The sequence below is a fragment of the Falco peregrinus genome, chromosome 7, assembly GCF_023634155.1.
Source record: "Falco peregrinus isolate bFalPer1 chromosome 7, bFalPer1.pri, whole genome shotgun sequence".
Classification (NCBI taxonomy): domain Eukaryota; kingdom Metazoa; phylum Chordata; class Aves; order Falconiformes; family Falconidae; genus Falco; species Falco peregrinus.
In genome coordinates this window covers 27,188,247-27,204,446 of record NC_073727.1, presented here as the reverse complement: position 1 = coordinate 27,204,446, position 16,200 = coordinate 27,188,247, and the positions used below count along the sequence as shown (strand labels likewise).

At 42.6% G+C, this 16,200-nt stretch overlaps 1 protein-coding gene across 4 annotated transcripts in view; it reads left to right on the top strand.

Annotated features, from left to right (window-relative positions):
• The window catches only part of FYN (FYN proto-oncogene, Src family tyrosine kinase), a 143,492-nt gene that overhangs the window by 65,322 nt on the left and 61,970 nt on the right, over positions 1–16,200 (top strand). The gene's annotated exons all lie outside the window — the stretch shown is intronic.

Below are 16,200 nucleotides of genomic sequence, written 5' to 3'. Positions count from 1 at the left end.
CTAAGACACTCATCTAGTATTTTGTTGTGGGTGTTTTTCCCATCAAGGACAGTAAAATTTTTCTTCTCTCTTTTTTTAAAACAAAAGCATTAGCAGGTAGTGCTTGCTTTGACTTTAAGAAATTATATAAAAACATATTTTAAGTATCTATGCATATTAAATTTGTTTGCCTTTAGAAAGACTGTGAAGCTCTGTGCATTCATGGGTGTCCGATTTCTATGATACAATTATTTACATCCTTGATGTCTACCAAAAATGCTGTTGAATTTCTCTTGGTGATTATTCACACTTGTCAGGTTTCTGACACAGAGTATTATAAAGCAACTGTGTATTATCTGTAAGGAGATTGGTATGTGTTCTCTCACTGCAAAAATAACCCACTGTAACTTTTGCTTGATATTACCGGTGTTCTGCCATGCCTCCAAGAGGCTATGCCAGAATCATTAGCTGTTCTCTGTAATTAGGGCTGACCTGGTGCATTTTCGTCCTTTTCCTAGTAGCTTTTAGTTTTCCAGAGTCATTAATTTGGGCACTGATGCACCTCATAGTGTGCTTCTGTTGCGTATCTTCATTATCTCTTCCTATGGTATGAAGAATATCATGCGTCCTTAGGAAGGAAAGTGCGTGTAAATGCTTGAGCATGTTTAAATATCTGGGGGTTTACCAAGATTTGCTATGCTATGCTTGTAATTTCTTCCATTTTTGTCTGTTTCTTTTCTTCCAGTCTAGTCTGCATGAAAGATGTGCACGTTGGTTCTGCTGGGTGTGGTAAATGTTAAATCTGGTCTGTAAGATTTCTAAAGAATGCGGTCTGTCCCCTGCCCCTGCATGTCTCCAGTTCCAGCCAGGTCGGATTTAGTCTGCTCTCTTAAGACATGTGAGGCATTGTTATACATGTGTTCAGGGTATTAAATCAGATAACCCTACACAGGGCAGTTACGTTCCAGTCTCCTGTGGAAGAGATCTTTGTGTCTCAGTCTCTTGTTCTTTTCCAAGTGTTTTCCTGCATCTCATTGGTAATATATTTAATATAGCTTTTACTTTTTGTTCTTTTTTTTCCCCATGAGGTTGAGGTGATCCAGTTGTTGGAATTGTTCTGCAAAAGAGAGCTAGTCTGTGGGCCATCCATCCGGATGTCCTTCTTGCCGTAGCTGCTGGAGAAGAAATAGGGAAGGACAGTTGTCGCAGATGGAGTAGAGCACTACATGCAGCTATACCTCCCAGCTTTCTTAGCTTGCTTAATGGCACAGATGTTTGCAATGGATCATGACATTAGAGCAGCTTGAAGACCCATGACAGAATTCTGAAAGTGGTAAATTTTGGGGGCTTTTTAAAATCTAGATAACAATCCCTCCAAGTGCTCTGTTGAAAGAAAAGCATTAAATTTGAAAATTCAGATGTTGCTTTAGGGAGTGTTACGTCAACTTTGCTTTTTTTCTGTATGTCCATCGGTGCAGTTGATACAAAAACTCCTGTTCCATCACACTGGCATGTTCTAATACCTTCTGTTCCTCTTCCTCCCCCTCTAGAGAACTGAATTAAAATAGCTATGTGATACACTGCAGGGGCCACTACCACACAACCCATTATGAGTTCAGATTTAGATACAGAACAGCCTTGCACCTGGTTTCACATCCAGCTCTGATCATTTAATATTGAAGTGTAAGCGCAGCTTGGAGCAGGCAGATCCCACCCAGCTGGTAGCGGGATCCTGGGGCATTGTAGGTGGGATCTCCAGGGAATGTAGTTGCTAGGAAGCGTCACCTCCTTAGTGAGCTCATGCAAGCGGAGATTTATTTTTTCAGAGGTTAGTAATTTAGTCATGTTTGGGAGTTTTCTGCAGAGATCAAAATACAAAGATTTTGCCCTGACACCTTGCAAGTTCATGGTCCAAATCACAAAACCTTTCAAGCTGTTCAAGGGATGACCAGAAGCTTTTTACATGAACAAATCACTCTGGTTTCCCATGTCTTGTTTCAGAATTAGCTTGGAAAATTTTGGCTGACATCATGCCAAAAATCCAAAACAGCAACAAAGCAAGGGGAAAAAAAAAAATCTCCCAGCAAACATACAGCATGGAGAATATTGCCAAATTCGGGACTGTTTGTGCCAAGTTTATAATCAGGCAGCAACAGGGTCTTAGTAGGTAATGCTCTCAACCCGCAGCTGAGGATCCCTGCAGTGCAGGGGGTGAGGAGCGCTGCAGAGGGAGGCAGGGCTCTTACCCTGTGCCTGGTTTGCATGAGGCGCTGCGTGTAAGACATGGATCATACTTGAGATTAAAAAGAATAGTGAGTGTGACTTCTGGGCATCAGATAAGGCCATTTCTATGGATAAGGCTGCTACTCAATGAATACATATTGTAGTGATAAATACATCTAGAGTTAGAGTTAAAGGTGTGTGGATGGATGTAGATTTGCCTGACCTGAGTGTGCTGTATTTTGTAGTAAAGCCACAGCGCTGCTTTACTTCTAGAGTTTCTTTTATGAAATACAGGGGGAGGGAGGCAGTTAATGTAATTCTCTCGACATTAATTCTGCCTCATCAATACTTCATGGATTTAATAGATTTTAGAGCTACAATCATTTGGGAGATTATTTTATCAGCCAAGCACAGCAGAGGTTGCTGAAACTAAATGGAGGACAGAATGCATGTGTGTGTGATACAGGATGCTGCGGTATGAAGAAGATTTAATTACTGGATTTGTTTAGGAGATTTCCCTGTGCCTTTTGTGAAACTTTATATTGGGCACTAAATACTTTGCATGTAGGCAAGTTACCGCTTCAGTAACAGTTTAGTAAGGATCTCTAGGCACAAGTATCTGTTTCCACCTCATAGCATAAGCACACTGCTCTAGTTCTTCATCTCTCATTACGTCTCCCTCTTGCTTAAATGCTCATCTGGCACGAACATAATGAAACTGCATATAAAGGAGGATGAAAAAGAGGAGAGATTTCACTGCAGATTACGAAAGCTGAATATTTTTGGACATTGAGTTATTTATATTAATCAGTTTGCTAAGCTTAAAGATAAAGGAAAGCCTGGGATGCAATCCAGAAAAACCAAGAACAGAAACTAGTGTGAAGATCATGTGTAGTGTGTGTTTTGAGAATGCCTGCAGTGCCGCACCACAATACCCCGTTTCAAAATAAAAAATAAAGATGGGCGGGTCTTGAAGGCCAGTGCTCAGTGGTGGAGGAGATTCCTGCTTGACTTGTCACTCTCCATCAGCTGAGGTGGAAAGTTCTGTCAGGGAGCACTCTGCATTATCCTGCAGCAGCCCTGCTAGCAACGGTGAAGAGTATTCATGGGCTCCAAGGAGTCCCACACAGCCTGCACTGGTCTAAAGAGTCAGCTCTTCCCAAGACATGTTATCAGGGAAACCACTGATGGTGATTTGTAGAAAATATCCAGTGAGCTTAAATTTGAGAAGTTTGTGTTCACGCTGAAGGTATCACCCTGAAAACCTGAGGTAATAGAGGTTTATACAGCCTTCTAATAAATAGTGATTTGCAATTGTGACCTTATTACCTGTTCTCTGCCCACCTGTGGAAATATATCTAATATAGCAAGTCATATTGGTCCTTTTGTTTTTAAGGAAGGGAAAATAATAAAAGATTCAACTGTGTAAATGTTATTCCTGCCTAGCCCATTTAGTATTAGAAGGCGGGAAGAAGTCTGCTTTGAAATTTTCCCTCTGGCAAAAGCCTGAAAAGCCTTGAAGATTGTGTGCATCCTTGATCATGTCATACAACAGCAGCAGTGAAAAATATAAAATCTACTAGATCAGTCTGCTAGGGTTTTGAATGCTGAGTTTTGAAGTGCTGAGAATCCTGCCTTTCTAGTCTTACAAGGTGGTCTCTAATCCTGCAACAACCTTTCAGACTATTGATTTACTGACCTAAATTTTGCTTTTTTTTTTAAACAAACTTTTTTTTTTAAATCAAACTGCATTTCTTACCTTGTGCAAAAATCATGATAAAAGAAGCAAGCGGCTTTTCGTGCAGTAGGATAAAAATAGAAATAGCATGACACTTTTTAGATGTTTTGTAAATTTATTAAAAATATGCTTAAATCTTGGAAGTGGTCTGAAATATTAACTGCTTTGGTCCCTGGTTAATAAGCCTTCCCATTCATGCATTTAAGATGCTAGTTAGAAAGAAGACTGTGGAAAGAAACTTCAACCGCACGCTTTGGAAACAGCATTTCAGATCACTTCTTGTCCTCTTTTGCTGCTTACCAGAAGTTACAAGTTCGTCTTTTGTTCAGTGGGAACTTATACCAGATTACAGTACAGTATGCTTAAAGCTAGTCACTGCATCGGTGCACCAGCACCCACTGCTGTGATGGGTACTGAGTCTGCTTAGCTGTAACTGGGACCGAATCATCAGCTTAGGAAAGTGCTCATTTTGCTGTGCTATTTGTTGGTTGTGCATGACACTTAGGAGTTTTTGTCCACACACACCCCACCCCACCCACCCCTCTGCTAATTCTGCAATATTAGGCCATTAGTGTCTCTCTGCATGCCATTTACTATCAAACATAATCCCCTTCCCCCCCCCCCCCCCCCCCCGTTTCTTTCCATTTACATCCTTCGATGAGAAATATTTAGGCCACTGCATGTCTTTATTCTTGTAAGACAGAGGCTAATGGAAGATCCGTTACATGAAATTCTGCTCTATCTATAAAGCAGGATATCTCCAAATACATCTGTAGCATATAGAAAGCATAGAGACTGACAGCTGATAGGCGCTGTAGACTTCTCATTGTTTTCTGCCACGGTAATTATGCCAAATGTGGCAAAACACAGTGAAACAAATTTGTATATGAGTGAAGTGGCATATTTTTTGGCTGGGGAGACTATGCAACATCCACAGTCCTATTTTTAAGATATTCTTTATGACCATTTTGGTATCTGCTAAATGCCTTTGTAGGAGCCCAGTATCATTCCATTTGTTTTTTTAAATGTTTTGCTCTTGAGTTTTGCGCTCTAACTGGCTGTAATTAATCAGGGAGGCTTAGGTTGAGTCTAACCACCAGCTTTCCTGCAGGTCGTTAGATGTTGTTGGGGGATTAGCATGCACAGTTGTAAATGACAGTATGTGTCTTCATTTTCTTTTTTGGATTAGACTGTTTATAAACCAAGTGTTTCAGATGAGAGGGGGAGAGAGCACTATACAAAGCTGACAAAGCAGAAGGAAAGCTTGTGCTGAATTAAGGGTCTGCTTGCAGCAGCCTTTTGCTTACTCCAAGGAAGTAAGAGCACGATGAAGATGCAAGCTGCATTGCTAGCGTAAAACAGAATTCTCGCATGTTGATACTAAAGTATTCATCATTACTGTGTTAGTGCAGCATGCGCCTTCCACGTGTGGTGTAGGTGTTATCCAGAAACAGTTATTTGGAGAAACGCGTCTGGTCATGTGTGTGGAATATGCCATTGACTATTATCAACAATAGTGAATCTTGCACTGACTGTGGCTCCTGTGTTGCCCCAAGCAGTTTTACGTGGCTTATGCTAAGTAAAAGATGTAGCGGCCTTCATCTACTATCTCTTGCAGCAGTGTGCCAGAGGGCTCTTGTGTAGCATGGTACACAGAAAGCAGCTCACCCCAAAGACATTTCAGAAGGTGGATGTTGGGCAGAGCCCTGAGAAAGGAGCTCTGTTTCCAGGCAGAGAGACTAGAACACTCGAGCTGTGCACAGCCAGGGTTCTTTAGGAAGAACTCACACTCAGGCTGGTTTTGTTACTTTGCTTTTCCCATCCAGTTTAGGTCCCCAGACTTGCATCTGCTTTTACCGTGCTTTTATGCATATGTGATTTGGGTGAATGTATGTAAGACCTGAGTTTTAAATTTTATGGGGAAAAAAAAACATAGGCCTGTTACTCTGGTGTTGCAAAAGCCCTTTTACAGCACCTTTAAGTTTCTAGAAAACAAAAGAAAATCATGTTTTTCCTTTGAGGCATATATTTGAGATATCAGTGAAAGTCATGTGTATTACGGGGACTTCTAGTCGCTGCATTGAATATTTCTGTTGCTTAACATCAGAAATTTCTATTGCTGTATTAAATATTTCCTTAGTTGTACTCCTGATTAAAGAAATAAAAAATTTCCAAGCCATTACTTTTAACCACCTCTTCGTCTCTAAGAGAGCTCTTCCTCAGTACTGTGAGAGGTCAGTACCATTGCAGGCCACCATCCTGTTTCAGCAGGAGCTGTGAGAGTGCTGCTGTGCAGAGAATTTTTGTGTCAAATTATTCTGCTGCTTCACTTCTGCTGTAACCAGCAATTCTCATGGTATTTTTTCCCAGAATGTTTTTTCTCTTTTTGAACCTACCATGATTGCTATCTTCTTTTTCTTTTGGATCTCTTATGTCTGAGAGAAATTCCAGGAGCTTTATGGTGTAGCTTTAGGCTCCTTTGTGTTGGAGATGCTTCTACTTGTCACCCAGACAAGAACTTTCCTCATTATGTAAAATAATAAGAGGAAAAAAAGGAGAAAAAACCATCAAAAACATAGCAAACCCTTTTCAGTTCCATGGTGGAGGAGGAAGACACCCTAGGCACAGCTGGCAATTAGTTGTATGGTTTCTTCAAGTTGATAACCAGCTCTGGTAGAAATCTGTTCTTTGATGGACAGTTCTCTAATGATATTGGACAGGGAGAGCAGCAAATTTAATCTGCTTTGCAAGTCAGGGTTGGTTGAAGCACTGGAAAACTGTGAAAGTCTGAGAGAAATCCCCTTGGAGCTTGCTTTGTCCGCTCGCTACTTGCCTTTTCTTGTATTTAACCGGTTTGAGTCCAGGTCATCTGCCCTAGGCTCATCTGTGTCAGTGGAGTGGGGGAGTGTGAAGGGAGCTTTTTTTTTCTTTTTTTTTTTCTTTTCTTTTTTAAACCCAGAACACATGAGCAAAATGGCAGGCGGTATGCAAGTTGAAATCATGGCAGTCCTCGCGAAGTGTCAAAGTAGCTGTTGGCAATGGTGCCATCAAAAAAATCTGTTCTTGGTCAGTTTGGGGAGATATAAACTAGCAAGTCACTCACTAAAGGTACTTCTGTGGTTATTCAGCAGGTAATGCTGAATTTACTGGGTTAACAATCTAGACTGTAGCTTAACATGTCCAGCAATCTCCAGTTAAACTTTCTGTAATTTACAGAAGTAATTCCTTCTGATGTTGCATGCCATTTTCCTACAAGGGTCTGGAAAAATCTAAGCCATCCCAATCCATTTGTTAAATTTTATAGATGTTGCTCATCTTATAATTAAACAAAAGCTTGAAAAATACAATTCTTCAATGGAGCCTAGTTAAATCTTTTGCAAAGGCTGTTAAAGTGTCAGGTACAGTTTGCAATTAGCAGAGACTGACACTGCAGATTATTTAAATCTGTATGACATCATCAGTGGATAATTTACAAACCCACTTATTATGTATATGTATTCAGTAACTAGTAGAAGGCTTATGTATGTGAGAAATCGTACTTTTGTGCACTGTAAGTCATCTCACCTGTGTTATGTTTGTTCTGGGTGGAAGACAGTGTCTGACTGTGACTGGAAGCCTCTCCAGGGATCTCATCCTCAAATTGCCGCCGCTGTGATTTACAGGAACAGCCTCGTGAAGCTTCTTGAACCTTTTGGAGCTTCCCGTTTCTTTGTTGATCCTTCCAGGTCTAACAGAATTTTAGCTACTTCTTAGCAATTAGATTAGACACAGGCAATTTCCTTGTAAAATTGCCTGAGCAGGTCCTTCGGTAAATTATAATAACCTTGTTGTGGCTTAGGGGCTTTTGCCAGGATAATTAAACTGGACTTCAGCACCACAAATAGGTACGCAGTTAAACACCACAGATCTGCTCAGGTGCTTGGTTAAGTTTCTATATACATAGTCTCTGTCATGGCCATATGTGTCTTCTATTTATGGCTTCTGCTGCAATCTACGCATTGTTCGCTCTGGAAAATCATGTTTTAAGTACATTGAATGATAAAGCATTTGTGTCTGTTACTCCACAAATGTGCCAGCATATAGGTGGATTCATGTTGATTTGTTCCATGTCTTTCTTGGGTGTTTATTTTAAAATAATAGCCCTGACTGTATTTATTTTAAAATAATATTATTTTTAAATGATACCTCTGAATTTTCTGGGATTTTAAGATAGAGGAAAGAGAACACTTAAAGATTCACAGAAATCAAGAATCACCTTTGTGAGGGTCTTTCCAAATAAGCCTGAGAACTGTACAAAGCTGACGATTACTTTTTCATGCAGGGTCCATATTGATTTTGCACTGCCTGACACATCCTGCTAGGTCTTTGTGCAAAAGAAACCATGCTGAGCTCCTGCCCCTTCCCCTGACAACCTCATCGCTTTCCGGCTGCCTGTGTCTGCTGCCCCTGCAGCTATCCCCATAAACACAAATGCACCTTTCAACATCATTTATCGAGCTTTTTCCTCTTCATTTCGGAAAGCACAGAGAAAGCAGAGTGTCCCTGTCCCCACATAGACATACCCTTACATTTCCAACCAATAGTCTGATTGCTAAAAAAATACCCATGGGTAATTAGTACTGTGTATGTAGTTAATCAATTTAAAATTAAATGCCACTGGCTCTGGTTAAAGGTCGTACTAGGTTTTGTTATGGCTTTGAAAAAAAATATCTGTTTAGTGAAAGCTGTCTCTGAAAAGGGGTATTGGTTCTTTGTGTGCTGCCAGTGACAAAAGAGAAACCAGGGGTGCAGCTTTCACAAAGGGTACTGTAAATTTTATTGTCAGGTTTTCACCGAGATCGTGGGGTTTCCATGTTGATTTTAAGAAAGCAGCCCTTCAGAGCAAGGAGGCGGGTGTATCTTCTTATGCACAGCAAAAGGAGCCGATGTGTCGCTGGTCTTGTGGGTGAGATAGGAACCTCATCTCTGGCTTCCTAGTCTATCATCCTCATCATTAGACGATTCTGCCTCCTAGGCAGACAGATTACTTCATGTTTTCATTCATTAATGATTTATCAGACAGCTCCTCCCCTAAAGGCTCATCTCCTCTGTTACACTCGCAGCCCACACGCAACCAGCAACATGTAGCTGCCAGCTGGCACTCGGCATTGGGAGTGCAGGCTGCTAGCCCCTTCCACGTCTCCTGCTGCCCCTTCCTCCCCAGCTGCTCCGCTCACCTGCCCGCTCCTCTGCGTCTTAGATGGCACCAAAGCTGTCAGATCTCCATGTGTCCTGTTCTCCTATCCCATCTCTCCAATCCAATTGCTTAATGTGCTTTTACTAACTATATTTTTTTAAAAAAGAGAGAGAGAGATGAGGTGACCCCACTTGTAATGTGGCAGCGCTTGTGTTTTTGTCGTGGAAGCAGTGGCCTCTCAAAGCATAACACATTTTGGTGTGAGGGTATGCTCGGTGGTGAATTAAATTTTAGTTCCAAGTAGAATTAGTAGAGGAGAGGGACTGCTGGGGAGAAAATAAGTGAGCTGTGTCTATGGGCAGGAAGGTGTGGGTTGGCTTCAATTTCAGGTTTTGCTATCAGGTGCTTGGCACAACAGCTCTTTTGAAATCCTTCTCCAGTTGTCTGTGTGAGAGAGTGATTTTTATCACGTTGCTAAAGATTAACTCTATTCTTGTTCTCTGTTCTGCTCCCAGAAATCAGGCATGCTCTGAGGTCTGGGAAAGGGAGTCCAAATCAAATCTCACGATGAAAGGGGAAAAGTCCAGAACTGTTTACCACTCTCCATCTTGTCCACTGCAGGCAGGTGGTGGCCGAGAACAACAGGGGAACAAGGGCTGCAGTACAGGAGGAAAAAAGTATGAGCTAGGAGAAAAGGAATAAATTAAACTCTCTTGAGACATTTATACGTGAATGTATAACTCTTGAGTGGCTAGTCTACTCTTGGCAAGTGGTGACTGATAACTAATGTTCTCTCTTCCCTCTCCCATACCTTCCCAGTGTCTATGGAAAGGACACGTGACAGGAATAATAAATCTCATTATTTTAACAGGCTACAATGGAAATTATGGATTAGAAGTGCTGTGGATGCCTCAGTAGAGACAAACTGACTGTTCCTAGGATGCTTAAAAGATATTTGCAATCACATTGTTTTTGAGAACTTCCTGAATTGTTCAGGCCCCTCCACATACCCCTTTGGCACAACACTTGTAAGTGAACCAGCATTAAAGGCATCAGGGTCCGATCCAGCAGCCTCATTGCACTTGCTGTTTGAAGACAGCCAGAACCTAACACTGAGCAAGCTCAGGCTTTGGGGGAAGTCTGGATGACCAGATTATCTTTACTCTGGGTCTCTGAGCTGGAGCTTTGCACTGCTGTTTTAAGGAGAGCTAGAAGGAGGGCTCACATAATGGTGTCACTGTTGTGTTGTATGCCGCAAGACTAATCAATGTGCACGCCTTGGCTTTGGAGGGGAGAGAGGTGGCTGAGAACAACAGTAGGCGCTTACGTTCTTTGGGCAGCCAGGTGTCTAGAAAAGTGTCTAGAAAACCAGTGCCAGCTCTGAGGAAGCAGGAACTCTTGCGGCTCCTCTGTGGCCTCCCTGTTGCAGCCAGAGCAGGCTTCAGGGCTCTCATGGGAGAGAGTGGGAGGCTGTGACAAGGCTGTGCTCTTGCAAGCTGAGAATAGGGGTCATTGTACAGTGACTCAGGGCAGAGCAGGGGTAGAACCAAGAAAAAACAAGTAACTGATTTCAAAGGGTAGTCTGTGAGCAGAACAGGGCCATGGGTCTTGCAGGTCCCCAGACCAAGGACACAGCCCATCAGTTGCTGCAAGACTAGTACATCCCAGAACCATGGATGAGGATGGCAACCAGGCTCGGTAAAGCACTTTCATGCGTTAGGAAGTGTGTCAAAACTTCTTCCACATCTCCTGGTGAAACCTGTCAAACCTGGCACATGACTGTCAACAGAACGAAGGGATTGTTTACCCTGGAAGGTTGCCATCAGTAAAGCTGAGTGTAAATTTACAGCACCCGGCTACTTCATAATGGTTCCCTGTATATGGAGTATGTTACCTCACACATAGCGTGCATTAAGTGTGCAAGAAGCTGTACCGTAAAGAATGTGCACTGAATTTCCATCTAGAGCTAACTGCCTGTGGTTTACCAAGCAGTTGTTTGTTTTATTCTTGCATCTGACCTCTTAGCTTTACCACTTGGATTAGAGCACAGGTTCTGAAAAAGCAGGAATTTGAACCACGGCATTTCCCTACAAAGTGTGTACCGTGCTTTTGGTTATGTTACTGAATTGTTTTATTTATCTCTGGTTTCTAAAAGGAGCAAGAGGAGGACTTTAGTAAGTGCAGCAGGTCTACATGTGACCTGGCAGAATCACCAGCTGATGGAGCTAGGAAAGGCCTCTGGAGATCATCTATTCCAACCCTCTGCTCAAAGCAGGGTCAGCTTAAAATTGGTATCTCAGCATCATGTCCAGCTGGGATTTAAGTACCTCCAGCAATGCTGACTCCACAGCCTCTCTGGGCAACCTGTGCCAGCGTTTCACACCCTCACAGTAAAAAAGGGGTTTTTCTTATGTTTAAGCAGCATTTCCTGTATTTTAATTTGTGCCCATTGGCTGTCACTGAGCACCACTGAAAGGTCTTGCCTCATCTCCTTTGCTGCCTCCCACAAGACATTTCTACTCATTAGTAAGATCCTCCTGAGCCTTCTGTTCTGCAGGCTGAAGAATCCCAGCTCTCTCAGGCTTCCCTCGTAAGAGGCGTGCACCAAACTGAACAGTCTTTGTGGCCCTTCACTGGATCTGCTTGAATAAGTCCATGTCTGTTCTGTACTGGGAAGCCTCAATTTTTCAGGGACCCCAAAACTGAATCCAGCACTCCAGAAGTGTCTTACTAGTGCTGAGTAAAGGGGAGGGATCACCTTCCTCAATCTACTGGAACTGCCGTTTCTAATGCAGGCCGGGACGCTGATAGCCACCTATGCCATAAGGAGCGTTGCTGGCTCATGTTTGCCTTGCTGTCCGCTGGAACACTCAGCTTTTCTCCTGCAGAGCTGCATCCTAGCAGGTCAGCCCTCAGTGTGTACACAAATGCAGGACTTGACATTTCCCATGGTTGAACTTAATGAGGTTCCTGTTGGCTCATTTTTCCAGCCTGTCAAAGTACCTGTGATTGTCAGCACAACCATCTGGGATATCAGCCGCTCTTTCAAAACCTTCTGAGGATGCACCCTCTGCCATCACGTAGATCACTAGGGAAGAAGTTAAACAGTATTGGCCCCAGTATCAGCTTCTGGGTACACCACTAATGCCTCATTCAACAGCAGCCCCTCCTTGCTGCTGATATACCTGTAGAAACCTTCTTGCTGCTTTTGACAACCCTCACTGGATTCAACTCCAGGTGGGCGTTGTTTTTTCTAACCCTATCTGACCCTTGTTTCCATCTCTTGTGCACTTTCCTTTCACATCTGAGTTCAGTCAGGAGTCCTTGTTCATCCATGTGGGCCTCCTACTGCCTGTGCTTGACTGCCTGCATGCTGAGATGAACCGTCTGGAGCTTGCAGGAGGTGATCTTTGAAAAGCAACCAGCTTTCTTGGACCCCTTTTTTCTTCAGGCCTGTATCCCACAGTATTCTTCTAAGCAAAACCCTGAAGAAACCGAAGTCTATTCTTTGTGGGGGTTGTGACACATCTTTTTGGAGAAGACTGTCCACTATCTCATGGTCAGTGCAGTCCATGCTGCCCCTGACCTGCACTTCTGATCATTGTTTGTAAATACAAGATCCAGCACGGCATTTCCCATTGTTGGCCCAGTCACCTGTGTTATGAAGTTACTGCCACTGCACTTCAGGGATCTCCTGGGTTGCTTGAGCCCTGCTGATTCAGGTTGGCATTTTCATCCTTTTCTCATGTTTAATGCATCCGTGGCTGCTATTTCTTTGGGCAAACTATCCAGTCATTTTACATGATTAAACTTTTGAACCCCATCCTGAAATTATGTCCTATGAAAAGCAGTTCGCAAAAGGCTAAGTGAGGCTTGTACCAAAATGAAACATGTAACCCACCTAACTGTTGGGTTTTATTTCCTCCCCTTTTCTCACGCTTAAATGTAAAATAAGCATTGTACTGTAGGAACCAGGCAAAGGCTAATTTGCCTCATTTGAATGTGAAAAGGAGCCCACATCCTTCCTGTGCCCTGCAAAGAATGTAGAAAGACTTTACAGAGAAAACAGATGTACTAATATGTATCACTTGTTGGGGGCAGGGGGAATCCAGGGTGCTGCCATTAAGGCAATGCTGAACTTGCAAGAAAACAAAAGCACCAACATACAAAATATAGTGCTGGGAAGTTGACAAAGTTGGGACTGTTTTCTTTTGCTTACATTTATGCTGCTGGCATCTGAAAAACTGCTCAGAAAAAATATATGCAAAAGAAAACACGTAGCTTCATTTTTCGTGCTCAAGAAAATCTTCACTGAAGATGATTAAGTGCCCAAATGCAAACAAAAAGGAGAAGCTCCAGCCCAGCCTTAGGGAAATCTGCATTTCAGACTCAATAGGGCCTTGCCAGAAGAGTACACTACTGACATCATAAACAAATCAAACATAACTTTTTGAAGCATCCCTTTATTTTATTCATATTTTTAACTCCCTTACCTCTCTAACACATAAATATGAAAAAGTCCTGTCATCTCACCAAAAATGCAGGATGTAGCAAGGTGGGTGTCGATCTCTTCTCCCAAGTGACAAGTGATAGGACAAGAGGAAAGGGCCTCGAGTTGTGCCAGGGGAGGTTTAGACTGGGTATTAGGAAAAATTTCTTCACCAAAAGGGTTGTCAAGTGTTGGAACAGGCTGCCTGGGAAACTGGTGGAGTCACCATCCCTGGAGGTGTTTAAAAGATGTGTAGATGTGGCACTTAAGGACATGGTTTAGTGGTGGACTTGGCAATGCTCAGTTAATGGTTGGACTCGGTAATCTTAAAGGTCTTTTCCAACCTCAACAATTCTATGATTCTATATAGTGGGGAGGGGTTTCATGGTTTTTAATGGTAATTTAATTCTAACATGGAAGATAGAGAGCAGATGAACTCTAAATGTTATTTCTACAGCTGTGCAATCCAGTTCAGACTGCTATCCCTTCCTGACCTCTCTGTTTATCCCTTCCCAAGAGCTTTGGCAATGAGCAGTCAGCACTGACTAGTCGGCTTGCGAATCCACTGGTGCTCAAAACTCCCCCAAATTCAGCAATCTGCCTGATGCAGATTTGGCCCTGTAGTGGTATAGAATCTCTTGCCAGCTTTTAGCTTGCAGACAGGAGGCAGTTGCATGTGGCCAATGTATAATTTATTATATACCTGTATTGTCAGTCCCAGTAATAAACAGGATAAGTATAAGAGAATGCTTGAAAGTTTCCTCTTAAAAAGCTACCTCAGACTTCCTAAATTAAAAACTGGTTTTGCAAAAGCGGAGAAATGAAGCATCGCAGTCAGTCAGGTTTCTTTGTTCAGCAGTGGTAGCTGGGTAACATCCATGGATGGGTGCAGGGCTTCATGAAGGTGTTGTGCTGTTTCCCTAAATGCGGCACAGTGGCCATTTTCTTACAGACTGCAATACTGAGGTTCAGGACCACAACAAAGACCCTTCAAAATTCACACTCCCTGCCTGATATACTGCTTGTATCTTCGGGAAGTGTTCTCAGTTCGCAGGAGTTTTAAAACTATTGCATTGACAGACAAATATCCAGCCACAGATAAGACAGGCTCAATAACCTTGAAAAGAGAAATTTTAAGCCCACTTACCTAAATCACTTACATGAATGTGAATGCAGTACAATAACTTAAGGTGTTTGAATTGCAGTTCAGCTGCAGGCTTTTTTTTTTTTTTTTTTTTTTTTTTTGTAGGATCAGGGTAAATAAAATCTTGGCCTTGAACTAATATCTGTGTATTGGAACAAACATCTCAATGCAGCACACTGCAGAAGGAAGGAAGCAGAATAGAAATTAGATCACTTTCCTGCATTATTTCTTGTAAGTTTAGTCTCCTTAGGTACGGAATACACATTTCCTGTTGTAAAAATATTGTAACAGCCGGCAGTAGCCGAACAACTGATAACCTACTGTCACTGAAAACTGGAGTCATATTAGACAGGCATGTTTAGAGGGAAGTGTTCGAAGCCTGCAGATGATCAGATGTCTCGTGCTCTGAAAAGATAGTGAGCATGAACTACAATAATAACTGCTGTGATTGTCATAACAACTGTAGCTTTGCAGTATGGAGGAAATAATAAACTTTGACTCTTCATACAAATGGCAATGTAAAGATATGGGTGCATTTGGTTCTTGCTTTTTGTTTCGCATCGTCTAGTGCATTTAGAAAAAATCATGTGCGTATCTGATCCTGTCTTTTTCATACGCCTTATTCCTGGAGTGTAGGTGCTTTATTTATCTCTGTTGACAGTAATATGGGTTTGTAACCCTATCCCACAAGTTGTCTTACAGCACCATTAAGTCCCAGCTGAACGAACTGCACCATCTCTGCTGTGGTAGCAGCCACAGAGGTGGGAATCTGATTTAAAACCAGAATCACCAATCATAGAATGGTTTGGGTTGGGAGGACCTTTAAAGATCGTCTAGTCCAACACTCCTACCCTGGGCAGGGACATCTTCCACTAGACCAGGTTACTCAAAGCTCCATCCAACCTGACTTTAAACATTTCCAGCAATGGGACATCTGCAACTTCTCTGGGCAACCTGTTCCAGTGTCTCACCACCCTCATCATAAAATGTTCCTTCCTAGTCTAAACTAAATCCACCCTTTTTCAGTTTAAAACTGTTGCCCCTTGTCCTGCCACTACAGGCCCTGGTAAACAGTCTCCACCTTTCTTATAAGCCCCCTTTTAAGTATTGGAAGGCTGCAATAAATTCTCTCTAGAGCCTTCTCTTCTCCAAACTGGAAAACACCAACTGTCTCAGCCTGTCTTCATAGGGGAGTTGCTCCAGCCCTCTGATCATTTCATGACCCTACTCTGGACCCACTCCAACAGGTCCAAGGTTTTGTACTGGGGACCCCAGAACTGAATGCAGTACACCAGGTGAGGGTCTCACGAGAGCAGATAGAGGAGGAGAGTCACCTCCCTCGACCTGCTGGCGACACTTCTTATGTAGCCCAGGGTACAATTGCCTTTCTGGGCTACAAGCACACATTGCTGGCTCATGTCCAATTTTTCATCCACCAGTACCCTCAAGTC